Source organism: Suricata suricatta, chromosome 9, assembly GCF_006229205.1.
Source record: "Suricata suricatta isolate VVHF042 chromosome 9, meerkat_22Aug2017_6uvM2_HiC, whole genome shotgun sequence".
Lineage (NCBI taxonomy): Eukaryota > Metazoa > Chordata > Mammalia > Carnivora > Herpestidae > Suricata > Suricata suricatta.
Genome location: NC_043708.1, coordinates 130,183,162 through 130,197,105, shown reverse-complemented (window position 1 = coordinate 130,197,105; position 13,944 = coordinate 130,183,162). Strand labels below are relative to the sequence as shown.

Below are 13,944 nucleotides of genomic sequence, written 5' to 3'. Positions count from 1 at the left end.
CCCTTCTCAGCTTTTGTGCTCTCTTTCTCTCTCTTTCTTTTACATTTTTTTTAATGTTTCATTTTTTTTTTGAGAGAGACAGACAGAAGACGAGCTGAAGAGGGGCAAAGATAAAGGGAGACATGGAATCCAAAGCAGACTCCAGGCTCCGAGCTGTCAGCACAGAGCCCAATGCAGGGCTCAAACTCGTGAACCACCAGATTATGACCTGAGCCGAAGTCAGAGGCTCAACTGACTAACCCACGCAGGTATCCCATCTCTCTCTCTCTCTTCCTTAAAATAAATAAATAAACATTAAAAAAAAAGGACAGAATTGACAGATCAGGACTTGGAGGAGGAGTAATAAGCATCACTACCAGTGAATGAAAACCTGCCCATGGCAGGCCCTCTATCGGGTCCCATAAATATATAATCGCTAACACTCACAACACTGGGACATGTGTTAAAACTTCTCATTTTACAAGTAGAAAAACAGAAATTCAGAGAGTTTAAATTATTTCTCTAGGACCACACAGTTGATTGTCAAGACTGAAGCCCAGGTTGACCTTACTTTAAAACCAATGTTCTTGGGGCGCCTGGATGGCTCAGTCGGTTAAGCCTCCAACTTCGGCTCAGGTCATGATCTCACGTTTGTGGGTTTGAGCCCCACGTCAGGCTCTATGCTGACAGCTCAGAGCCTGGAGCCTGTTTCAGATTCTGTGTCTCCCTCTCTCTCTGACCCTCCCCCTCTCGTGCTCTGTCTCTTCTGTATCAAAAATAAATAAAGCATTAAAAAATTTTTTTTAAACAAAAACAAAAAAACCAATGTTCTTTCCGCTCTGGTAAGGTAGCTCTCTATCCAATGAGCTTCGTTCAGTTTGGCGAAACACGCACCTGCTGGATGGATGCCTGCTTCTCTGACCTGCCCGAAACATTCATCTAACACATCGCTCAGGCCTATGCAGAGAAGATAGAAGAAAGTGTGGCAAGAAGAAACCACTCTCATTACATGATTTATTTGCTTTATTTCTGACCAGAATACAGTACTCACCACCAGCATGACTGCCCTCCTTATTTCATATCAGATTTGTTCTAAAGGACTGCAGGCTGTTTCCCAAAAAAGCCAGACAAAGATTTACCACCATGAAGGATATTCAAAAGAAATGCCTTAGGCTCTGGCCACACTTAATAGTTCTGTCTCTGAAAGTTCCTGGACAATTGAAAGGACAAGAGAGCCACTTTCCCCTGGGTCTGAAGATCCCAATTTTTAGGTATCCAAAAAGGAGACATTGCATTAATTCTAGGAGACATCTTCAAATGACCAAGAATAGGTGTCAAAGCCAACACTTACCTCCAAATACTAGATAATGGAACAAGAGTGTGATACTCTGTGCAGCATTGCTTCTTAAAAACTTAAATAAGACCAACTGATATTAATAGCGATTTTATTTGAGTATCTCCTTGACATTATAAGAGGGAATGAGAACCATAATTGTCTATTGGAAAGGAGCAACGTAAGGATTTTCAGAGTCCCAAAGGCCAATCTTGTCCCATTTCTTTAATTTTTTTAATGTTTATTTTTGAGAGAGAGAGAGAGAGAGAGAGAGAGAGAGAGAGAGAGAGAGAGACAGTGTGAGCAGGGGAGGAGCAGAGAGAAAGGGAAGCACAGAATCTGAAGCAGGCTCCAAGCTCCAAGCTGTCAGTACACAGCCCAACATGGGACTCAAACCCATGAACTGTGAGATCAGACCTGAGTCGAAGTTGGATGCCCAACCGGCTGTGCCACCCAGGCGTCCCTAATCTTGACCCATTTTCAGTGATGTGGAGTCACCAGTCTATGCCCATTTTGCAAATGATAGTTAAAAAAATAAGAAAAGATATGTTGAAGGGAGCTAGGTTTTCAAAACGGGAAAAAGTAATATGGTCTCAGAGCAAAAGGGTCATAAGTTATGTCCTGTGATAGCCTAGCCACAGTGTACCTCTGAGTTCTTATGGAGAAGTCATTATTTAACAGTAAATAATGGGTAGGTCATACAATGTTTTCTTCCAGGAAATTTTCAGTATGTCACTCATTCCTCATTCACAAAACATTCACAAAAAGAAGTATGTGAAAGGCACATTGAGGTCAATTTTGCAGGGACAGAGGCTAAGACATGAATTGATTATGCCAAAGATAAAAGAGAAAACACATTTGTGGGTACAGAATCTAAACCTCTTGGGTCAAGGATCCCCTAAACACCAGTTTTTTTCTATGCTTGCCTGTTAGGCATTTTTGCTAAAATTTGTTAATGATCGGAGTGACAAATCTAATCAAGATCTCACACAAGCCTGATGGGATATTGAGCTTGCTGAGATACATACCAAATAAATCAGCCCACAGAAAGATAAGAAATCAGACACTCCATTCTCTTCTGGGATGGTCTATAAAAACCAAACCAAATCAAATCTCTTCACTGGGCTTGGATTACTTGTAGGCAATGATATACCTTCATTAGTTTCGTTGCTCCTTGAGATCCTACAAATAAACTGAAAACTAAGAAGATACTTTTGGTCCATGTGACATTAATTACCTTTTTCTGATGTCTTGAAAGAGGCTTCAAGCCTCGGGGCACCTGAGTGGCTCAGTCAGTTAAGCGTCCGGCTTCAGCTCAGGTCATGATCTCACGGTTTGTGGGTTTGAGCCCCGCGTCGGGCTCTGTGCTGACAGCTAGCTCAGAACCTGCGGCCTGCTTGGGATTCTGTGTCTCCCTCTCTCTCTGACCCTCCCCTGCTCACACTGTCTCTTTCTGTCTCTCAAAAACAAATAAAAAACATTAAAAAAAAAAGAGGTTTCAAGCCTAGTTGAGAATTTGAGAAAAAGAAATAAATCTGCTTTTTTTTTTTTTTTTAAAGAATGAGAAGACATTAAAGATATGAACTGCCGGGGCCCTGGAAGAATTTATTTTGTCACTGCCTCACTGAGGTTTCCAAGGCAATCCCAAGAATGCCAAGCAGCATTCCTACAATGTCTCACTGTTAGGATGTCCTCAGTGGCATATCTGGGGGTGTCTGTTATGCTGGGCAGTCCACATCTCCTCGATGCACACACTCCCAAGTTGAGATAATAGGAGGAGATGTAACAAACAACATGTTCTATTTCATTGTGCTGAGACCCTCAAAATTTTCTAATTTTCACTGTGTGTCCTTCATGGAGATATCTCCAGTTCACACCCAGCTGGAGGAGGCAGAGGAGAGAAAGGACCATCCTCAGCTGGGCTGCTCTCTGCTCCCAGGAGGCAGCCTTCCTACTGTCCATCCCTTCTTACTGTTGGCTTGTCCTCCTGATGCACTGCCACCTGGGGAAGAGCTATTCCACTCCATCATCACATCTCCATGCTTTCTTTTTTCTCTCCTTGTCCTCCTTCATCATCCGCTCCTTTCTTTCCCTTCTTGCCTCATCAGTTCTTGGAACTCCCCCGACATGGTCAACATGCTTTCCACCTCCCACCACCCATATGGTGGCCTGGTGACTGTCTCTTCCCCCCTGGGTGGCCCTCCAGTTCCTCCCCCAGGTGGTTTTAGTTCATCCACACCATGGTCATCTTAACAACAATGGAAAAATTGAGCCGGGACAGCAAAAGGGCTCTGGAGGCCAAAGTATAGCTGTGTCTGAGATGAAATATCCTCAGTACAACTTGCGGACTCTTCCGGTGACCACTGCAGCCAGTATCCATGCCAGCCAGTGTGCTACTGAATGCCACTATTTGCCGCTCTCTGGAGGCAGAGGAAGTGAGCAGATGGGGACTTCCGCTTCCTTCCTTCTATCTTACATTACCTCTTCAGCCCGTTTTCTGACCTTTAGGAAGTGGGAGAGGGCTGTCATATGAGCTGAAGAGGGAGAAAGCCTCATAGCTCCAAGACCTCCTGCCACTGTTCATACCCATGGCCTCTCCCTTCTTGACTCTACACCCCTACTCAAGAACTTTGCAAGCTCTTCTTCTCCAAACCCCGTTCTTCACTCAAAGAAGAAACGGAGCAATTTCGGTCAGACCAAGAGTAGGCAGCCAAGACTGCAGACTTCATATTAGACTTTGCACTGAGCCTGGTTTTATTAGTTTGTTGTGATTTTTAACATACTTCTTTGCACTAACATAGTGAAAGTACAGGGTCCATCAGGGATGAGTATTAACACCTACCTATTTTAGCATCTTCTTAAAGGACCAGGAGACAATTTAAGAGATAAAGGTCCAAGATTTTCAATGCCTAGGCATTCATCAGGACTGTAAAGAACCAAATGAAAAGGGGTGGGTCACAAAAGAGCTTATGAATCTGCAAACCAGAACAAGAAGTTTGTGGTGATTCTAAACAGGGCTAAGGGTGAAATAAATGTTTCAAGATAAGAATAATCCAAATTGGAAATATGAATAAAGAGTAAGAGCTATTGGTGGACACGAGCTTTACAAAGACAGCTAAGTTGAGACGATTAAAGCATATTCCTTACAAAAAGCAAAGTTGCTACTATTGCTTATTATTCCTAATAGGTTACTTGTTTATTTTGTGGATTGTAGGTATACATTAGCTACAGAGGTCATATCATCTGTAAATAATAATCACTTTATCTCTCCCTTTCCAAGCCTTCTGCCATTTATTTTCCCTGGCTCATTGTACTGGATGATATCTTCAGCAAAATGTTGAGTGGAAATGGTAAAAGTAGAGGTCAGTGTCTTATTCCTAATCGCAAAAGGAAAATTTTCAGTATTTCATTGTTAAATATGAGATTTGCCATAGGGTGTTTATAGATAACCCTTATTACATTAAGGAAGATTTGTGTTTTGTTTAGCATTCCTATCATGAATGAATGTGAATCGTGTTGCATATGTTATACACTTATTGGAATAATCACAAGGCTTGCCTTATATTACCATTTGGAGAATTGTGTCATTTGATTTTCCATGCTAAACTAGCCTTGCATTCCTTAAATAATCCCCACTTAGCTGTGATGTGTTACCCTTTTTGTGTGTGACTAGATTCTAGTTGTTAACATATTGTTTAGGACTTTTGCATCTAAGTTTATAAGAAAGACAGAAAATAAGTTTTTCTTCTGATGTCCTTGTTCAATTTTGTTATTAAAGCTATATTAACCTCAGAAGATAGATTGGGAACAAGTTGGGAAGTGTGCCTTATTTTTCTACTTTCTATGCATGCTGAAAGCCCATTTCTCTACAGCTCCATCTTCTCTGATTTTTTTTACTTTTCCAATCTTGACTCCCTCACCAGCCCTTAATTCCACTTTCAGTTTTTCCCCATTTGCAAGTCTTTGATCTCTGTACTCTGTACCACCATCTTCTTATGCTCTGAGGGGAAAAATGGTGCAAACATAGAGCTCACATTAATCTTTTCTTCTCCTTTGAGTGCCTTGGCCCCTTAAAACCTGGCTGCCATGGTCACTGTATGATGCCTTCAACAGATTTTTTAAATCCAGTTTGTACAGTCTTTTATTTTATTTTATTTTTTAATGTTTTTATTTATTTTTGAGACAGAGAGAGAGAGACAGCATGAGCAGGGGAAGGTCAGAGAGAGAAGCAGTCACAGGATCTGAAGACAGTCTCCAGGCTCTGAGCAAGCTGTCAGCACAGAGCCCGACGTGGGGCTTGAACCCACGAACCATGAGATCATGACCTGAGCCCAAGTCGGATGCTTAACTGACTGAGCCACCCAGGCACCCCAGTATGTACAGTCTTTAGTGCCATTTATCATAACCTAAAGAGGAAATGCATTCTCATCTTTAGGGATGATGTCAGATTGAATCACTTCTCATTGTTCTTTCTTTTAATAACAGAATACTGGGGGTATCAGGTGATATCAGGTGGAGGTATGAATGAGAGGTTACAGGAGCAGCATCTGCAGTCAGACCCAGGCTTGAATTATAGCTCCACCTTTACTAGCTCTGTGACTCTGTAGAGCTTCTCCAAATGTCAGTATATCATTTTAATGTAGAATTACAATAATATATATCTTATAGGTTTTTTGCAAAGACTTAAAAAAATATGTGAGGTGGTTTTCCAGTGCCTAAAGCATAGTAACACAAAGGGCTAGCTAAAACCAAATTAATATTATTATTTGCACTGATTTCTGTGTCCTTTTCATTTCTCTCTTTTAATGATTTTTGAGTTACTATTTTACCCAGATGTAGAAAAGACTGACTTTGGACTTTCTGTTGAGTCTGAATATAATAGGTCCTCAGTAACTCAGTTAATATTTGCTGAGTGGATTAACTGAAGGGATCTAATTCAACATGTTGAATTCAACGTGGTTTATTTAATTCCATTGATTTCAAAATAATGGTGATTTCCATCAGCAGTATTAAGTCATGAGCTTATCGGCCATTTTTCCATTAGGCCAGGTGCCATCTCACTTGGTGAAATAATCTTGAGATGCCAACAACCATTCCCACCTTTACCCAAACAAGTGTGAATTAACCTAGTGCTTCTAAGGTAAATAATGGAGTCCGACTGCCTCTAAGGGCAGAATCATAGTCTTATTAAAAAGAAATACTTTAGGGCACCTGGGTGGCTCAGTCAGTTAAGCATCCGACTTCGGCTCAGGTCATGATCTCACCACTTGTAGGTTTGAGCCCTGCATCAGTCTCTGTGATGACTGCTCAGAGCCTAGAGCCTGCTTTGGATTCTGTGTCTCCTTCTCTCTCAGCCCCTCCCCTCTCACACTCTATCTCTCTCTCTCTCAAAAATGAATGTTAAAAAAAATTTTTTTAAAGAAATACTTTTCCCTTGTTGTGATTTTATATTCTATAGTCTTAAAAAACATCAATGTTTGAGCTTTGGGTGATAAGTTTCATAGCCTGGCAAAGGAACCTATAGACCATAACTCAAAAGAACACTTGGATAGAAGGGTCTACTCTTATTCTTGCCCACACAACTCAGCCTATCCTCACCCCCAGTGCCTGTGAAGTACTACCACCCACTTGGCTGGAGCCTGAGGCATGTCTCAGAAACTAGAGATTGAGACCAGAGAAATTTATAAGAGTGGAAGATGAGATCTCTTTTATGGAAAGGGTGGGCTTTCCCAAAGCAGGTGATGGTCTTGTCAGATGGTGAGGGTACAGAAGGGAAGATCAGGTCCACCTTCAAGGGAAAGTCAAGGGGGAGCATGGAGAAGCTCAAGATTTTAGAGGGCTTGACGCATACAACTTGGGAGTCATTGCTAGAAAAATAATTCATTACTGGAGTTACAAAAAGTGCAGTTCCAAAGGTGATCATTTATTTAGAACATGGAAATAAATTACTACGAATTACAAACTTTAAAAGCATCACCACACATATGTGATCAATACCATCGTATTTTGATTGACATCCCTCTTGAATAGTGTTTGTTCATAGCTTTTGGCTGCATACCTGGGGTGGCTTTGAAATACTTCCTATAACCAGAAGAGGAAGGCAGTTTAGCCTGTCTTGTAGCATGTTAGAGTAAAATTTATTTTTTAATATTGAGAGTTTAGGAAATTTCCTTTAACCTCAAAATTACTTTTGGTCACATCATATGCTGATTTTGAAGTTGTTGTCAATTTCTGAAAACCAAGATCTACTTTCTTTCCTTTTTCTATGAGCTGTTAGGTTTGGAGGAGGAAAAAAAAATGGAGCTATGGCTAGTGGCTGTAAAGATCCTATACTTTTTTTGTTTGGGTCATTTTTATGGTTAAAACATAAATTGAAGGCTGCCCCCCCAAATGAGTTCTGGCCACTGAGCCTTTGGCCACCTCAACCATGAATACAATTCTTCTACTGCTAACCAGCACGGAGGGCTGAGGATAGCCACTATTGACTGACCCCAGTCTGTCCAGAAGATGGAGGTTGGCCACTGTCCTTGTGACACCAATTGGGGTCAAGTGGACATGGGAACTGAGGAGTTAAGATAACCCAGACACAAGGATCTAACAGAACAATGAGTCCCTGTTCTTGATCTTGGGCTGAGGAATTTACCAATGCTGCATTGGATGAAGACCAGGTCCTTTCCCTGGTTACAAAGGCCCATTCTCACTAGGGAAAAAGGCAGCTTGCGTGTGCCCTCCTGGAATTCCATAAAAGCAAATGCTATGCTTTTTTGGTGTGTGTGTGTGTGTGTGTGTGTGTGTGCGCGCGCACGCACACCCGTGTGTGTGCACATGCGCATATATGGCAAACATTCGAAGAATGCTTTATGGCCTCATCCTGGGTCACATTTACTTTGATGTGCTGCCTGATTCCAACGATCATAGTTATTCTACTCCACAGCTGGCTGTCTCATTAAAGAGATTCTCTAGACTGGCAAAAAATAATAGCTTTCTAGAACCACTGAGCTATGCAGACTATGTGGTGAGTTGAAATAAAATATACCATCATAAGAATACTTAATAGTAATCGAATGCTTATTGACACAAATGCATGATAGAATACCAGGGCTAGGAGAAACCTTACAATGAATCATGGATTTAACTAATATTTATTGGGTATCCACTCATTGTGTGCCATGCATTCTTCCATGTACAAGAAATATAAAAATGAATGAGCTACACAGAGTATTTGCCCTCATGGAGTTTACATGCTAGTAGAGGAAACAGACAAGTAGCAAGTAAGATAAATTATGATAATTCTAAGTGTTATTGTGGAAATAAACTAGGTGTATGCCAGAGAGTCTCTGGGTGGAGCGGGAGATCTTCTTTAGGTAAGGTGGTCAGGGGGAGCTCCCATGCTGAATATTCTCCATTTGCCCCTACAGATTGTACTGTCCACCTTTCGCCACAAGCTCTGAGACCCTGGAGGTTGATCTCCACTCAATTCTTATGATGCAGCAAGTTCAACTGATATTCAAAGTGTCTGGGGCAGACAGGGATGCATTAGGAAGGCCCTAGGGAACCCCAAAAGGAGAATCACCTTCAAACCATAGGGTTTGGGAGTGAGGCTACCCATGTGGTACCATTTCCATGGGGAACCAGCGACTCCACTGGTAGCAGCATGTGAGATATTCATATCCCACAGAAATGCCCCCAAACAGTATCCATACCGGAAGAAGCTATCAACAATTTGATGGACAAGATTATCTGTCTTATAAATGTGAACCAGTCTCTTTCCAGTCTATGCCAGTGTTTGCTTAGAAGGCCATGAACAAGGTGGCCCTGAGGGCACAGATGAAGAAAAGACATGGGTCAATTTTATGGACTTACCTTGACTGAGCCTCATTCAATTAGTGCCCCTGCTGAGAGCCCAACAGCTCAATAGAAGAAGCCAATATTGAATCCCTAACACGGGACCATTCCTTTGGGGGACCTGCCAAAAAAGGGCCTTTATATGGTGGAGAGAGTAACATTTTGCATCCACAGTAATAGATACATATTCCAGATATGGATTTGACTTCTTTTCCTGCAGCAATTCTGCCAGCCAGCACTGCCAGCCAGGATTTACAGAATTTCTTTTCCCTCTTCTTGGTATCCCTCTTATTGCCTTCACCAGCAATGGAATTGAGGCAATGAGAACTTATTGTCAAGACACTGTGCTTAGGGGCGCCTAGGTGGCTCAGTAGGTTGGGTGGCCAACTTCAGCTTAGGTCATAATCTCACAGTTTATGGGTTTGAGCCCCATGCCAGACTCTGTGCTGACAGTTCAGAGCCTGGAACCTGCTTTGGATTCTGTGTCTCCCTCTCTCTCTGTCCCTCCCATGCATGTGCTCTGTCTCTCTCTAAAATAACTAAACATTTAAAAATTTTTTAAAAAGACACTGTGTTTGATCCTGTACGTGGGTCAGTTCACCACACCACCCCATGATCTAGGCATTATTATTATCCACTGAAATGAAGACTTGCGGAGTGTAAGAAACTTGTCCCTACTGGTCAGCTAGCTTGAAATTCTTTGGAGACATGCTGTACTTCTTTGGAGAAATGACTGATTCCAGAGTTGGGGAAGAGAAAATACAAGATGAACCAGATACATTTTAGTGAGTCAGAAAATAAAGAAGTGCCCTTCCTCCAAGAAGTAGAAGAAGGAGAAGGAGAAGGAGAAGGAGAAGGAGAAGGAGAAGGAGAAGAAGAAGAAGAAGAAGAAGAAGAAGAAGAAGAAGAAGAAGAAGAAGAAGAAGAAGAAGAAGAAAGAAGAGGAAGAAAAAGAAGAAAGAAGAAAAAGAAAGAAGGAAGGGAGAGAGAAAAGAAGACAGGCTTGTCAAGAAAAAAATACAAGCCAACCTAAAAAGCTCTCAGTGTCCAAAGCTGGAAAAATTTCTGCAACGAAATTTATAACAATCATGTTGGATTATAAACCAAAAATAAAACAAAAATCCATAAATCCATAGTGATGTAATTGACCCTTTAGCAGCATGAGCTTGAATTCTGTGGGCCCACTTTAATGAAGATTTTCTTTTTATAAATACAGTACAGTTTTGTAAATGCTTTTTCTCCTTCTTGTGATACTCTTTAAAATAAGTTCTTTTCTCTAGCTTACTCTATTGTAAGAATATATTTAACACTTATACAAAATATGTCTTCACTGGCTATTTATGTCATCGGTAAGGCTCCTGGTCAACAGTAGACTATTCATTAAGTGTTGAGGAAGTCAAAAGTTATACGTGGATTTTCAATCCCTGTGTTGTTCAGGGTTCAACTATATAAACAGTTGATTGAATAAATAAATACATGGAGGGAAAGAATAAATCTTTCTTACAGAAAGAATTACAAATGTTGTGTATAGATTCTCCCTTTCCCAAGAGATGGGACTTAATCCTTCTCCCCTTGAATTCAGGCTGTACTTAAAAAGTAGCTTATAGAAAGAGGAACATATTGACTTGGGAGTGGAGAAACCAAGGGGTCAAGGTTAACATCACGGGTAATAAGTCACAGTAGTATCTTGTGTTGCCTGACACAGTGCAGTGAAAAGGGCACTACACTATCATATTTTTCCCCAAAACTCTTAACCTGTCTAATCGTGAGAAAACATCAAACAAACCCAACCTGAGGGCCATTACACAAAATATCTGACCTGCACTCTTCTAAACTGTCAAGGTCAGGAGGACACAAGGAAAAATTGAGAAACGAAGAAGACATATGGCTAAGTGCACTGTGATGTCCTAAATTGGAGATCAGAACAAAAATGGGGCATTGAGTGGGAAAAAATGGCAAAATAAAGTCTGTAGCTTGAGTATTGAACCAATGTGAGTTTCTTAGTTTTGACAACTATAACAAGGTTATAAGCTGAGCAAAAGGTATATGGGAATTCTCTGCACCAACTCCGCAGCTTTTCTATAAATCTAAAATTATTACAAAGTAAAAAATGTTTTTAAAAATTGAGAAAACACACACACACAAACAGACCACTGTAATAGATCACCTCTGAGTCACAGCATTTGAAAGAATTTCCCTGGGTACACTCCACTTGGGAACGTTTAGTCATAGGCCAGAGAAAATTTGCCTCTCTATCCAATTAATAGACAAAATAAAGGATTAAAAAGAGAAACATAAAAAAGTTGATTAATTCTCCAGTTTATAAAGACTCCTCTGGCGAGCCTGCACCATGAAGAACTGTGCACAACTGAAAACATTTGATGCCCCTCCCATCAGCTTTCAGTTCCGTTGCTGAATTTTTCTCTAAGTAGTCATAAAAACCACAGGTCTTCTATCTTTTGCAAAAATCTCCAACTTGACTAGAAACATATAGTGTACCACCCCTAGTGAACAGTCCCTAGAATAAATCATTTGAGACAATCAGAAGCTCCATTATGCAAGTGCCTGAAAAAACGGCCTGTTTGGTGAATATTTTTGGTGCATTTCTCAAGTCTAACTCCACTGCAACTCACCGTTGTGAATCAGTAGAGACGGCAAATGGATACAGCAAACAAAGGAGGTGAAATGTAATTACTTAGAAGTACATTTGAGGGCACGGGCTTCTCCACTGCAGCGAGACTTCCTTTGATCACGAGTTGGTGGGGGACCAACGCCTCTTCAATGCAGTTGGAGTTTAATAACTGCATGTTTACTGAACACCTACCTCTAAGAAATAACTCCCACCATGTGCCAGCACTGTAACGACCGTTCTTTTATTACCAACCCTGCATAATAGGCATTATGATCTCCGTGTCTAAAGGAAAGGGATTAAGATTCAGAGTCATGAAGCCCCATGGCTAACTGGGCACCAAATCGACATTTTCCTGGCTTCAGACATCAAGCATTTCTCCAGACATAGGGCTGCCTATTTACAGGGAGTAGATCACCACTAACGTGTGCAGCATAACGCATCCTCTACACCCTGCACAACAAATGAAAGCTCTGAGGTCACTATTTAAATACATCATTTACATTTTTTAAATGTTTATTTATTTTTGGGAGAGAAAGAGAGAGAGTGCACCAGCAGGGGGGAGGGGCAGAGGGAGAGAGAGAGATTGACAGAAAATCCTACACAGACTCGCGTTGTCAGCACAGAGCACAATATGGGGGCTCGAACCCACAAACTGTGAGGTCATAACCTGAACTGAAGTCAAGAGTCAGGCGCCTACCCGACCGAGACACCCATGTGCCCCTAAATAAATCTTTTTTTTTTTAATGGGAGAGCGAATAACAGCATTCAGTTATTAACTGACTCCAGTGTTGTCTATTTTTTTTCTTTGAAAGGTAACGCTCTGTGATCCATGAAGCATTGGAAAGAATTTTGAGTTCTCAAGGGCAGAGACACGTGTTCCAGATCAAATCCAGGAAGTATCTTTTTAATGTTTTTCTCCACTCGGAGTCACAAGAAACTGCTTTTTTTCTTTTCAGAAGCACCAATAACAAAAAGTATGGGTGTTATAAGAGGAAGCAGTCTCGTGAGCAGAGGAACCAACAGCAGTTTTGGTACAGACCTCCCAAAAGGAACATTTACCACTAAAAAGGTGTAGGGAGAAGCTTGGTAAACAGAAAGCCACACAGTAAAATCACTGAAGTCACAACCCTGGGAATATGCTCTAGAAACGAAAACAAAATTCCAAAGGGCAGTGGCGGCACTGGCTGATCAAACTTCAGCTCTATTTTTTTATATATAAATACTTTGGTTTTACAGATACTATACAACGTTAAAAGGCGTATAGTATAAAAAGACATCTATGTATATGCTTTTTATATTTTGGATTTTTATATTTGTATATTTTGATGGATGTACCTAAATACATCATAATAGAGAAATATGAAATATAAAATTATATTTAGATAAATATGTATAATAAATTCAAAATAGGAAACAACGCACATTGTCTTAAATAATAATTTTTATTTTAAAATGAATTGAGGGGCGCCTGGGTGGCTCAGTCGGTTAAGTGTCCAACTTCGGCTCAGGTCATGGTCTCGCAGTTTGTATGTTCCAGTCCTACCTTGGGCTCTGCGCTGGCAGCCCAGAGCCTGCAACTTGCTTGAGATTCTGTGTCTCCTCCTTTTTCTGCCCCGCCCCTGTTCTCTCTCTGTCTCAAAAATAAATAAATATTTAAAAAATAAACGAAAAAACTTTTAAAAAAATGAACTGATAGTCCCACTTTTCTCCTTTGACTTGGAATGCAGGGGTAGTTAATTGGAGGTGGGGGCATCCCCTCTCTGGTTAAGGATATCACTGCAGAACAGTGGTGTATGATTAGGGGGGGTCTGACTCCTTTGAGAATGTGATAGAAGCTATAAAGCATCTTCTGTGAACATTAATACCTATGCCTTCATGTGGGTTTTCTTTCTGAGATGTCTGTGGACACCTGGTAACCATCCTGGTGGAGAGCTCAAGGCCTCCCAAACCTTCTGCCATATTTGCTAATTAGACTTAGAGAAAGAAATTGATAAGCCATCAGGATTTCTAAAACATGGTCTATCCATCCTTTGTGAAAGGAGCTTTGAGTCTTATTTACTTGCACATATGGGGTTGATTTCTGTGCCTTCCATTTTCTAGGTAATGTTCCAAGCACACATGCCCCAGAATAACAGAAATCAGGAAGACAAAGAAA

The 13,944-nt window shown here is 40.9% G+C and overlaps 1 long non-coding RNA gene across 1 annotated transcript in view; it reads left to right on the top strand.

The window, feature by feature from the left end:
* LOC115302768 overlaps positions 1–12,643 on the top strand; it is a 39,657-nt gene extending 27,014 nt beyond the window's left edge. The window contains exon 3 of the long non-coding RNA XR_003913620.1: positions 12,602–12,643. This is a non-coding gene — a long non-coding RNA (uncharacterized LOC115302768). The remainder of the gene's footprint in view (positions 1–12,601) is intronic.
* Positions 12,644–13,944: the final 1,301 nt, after the last annotated feature.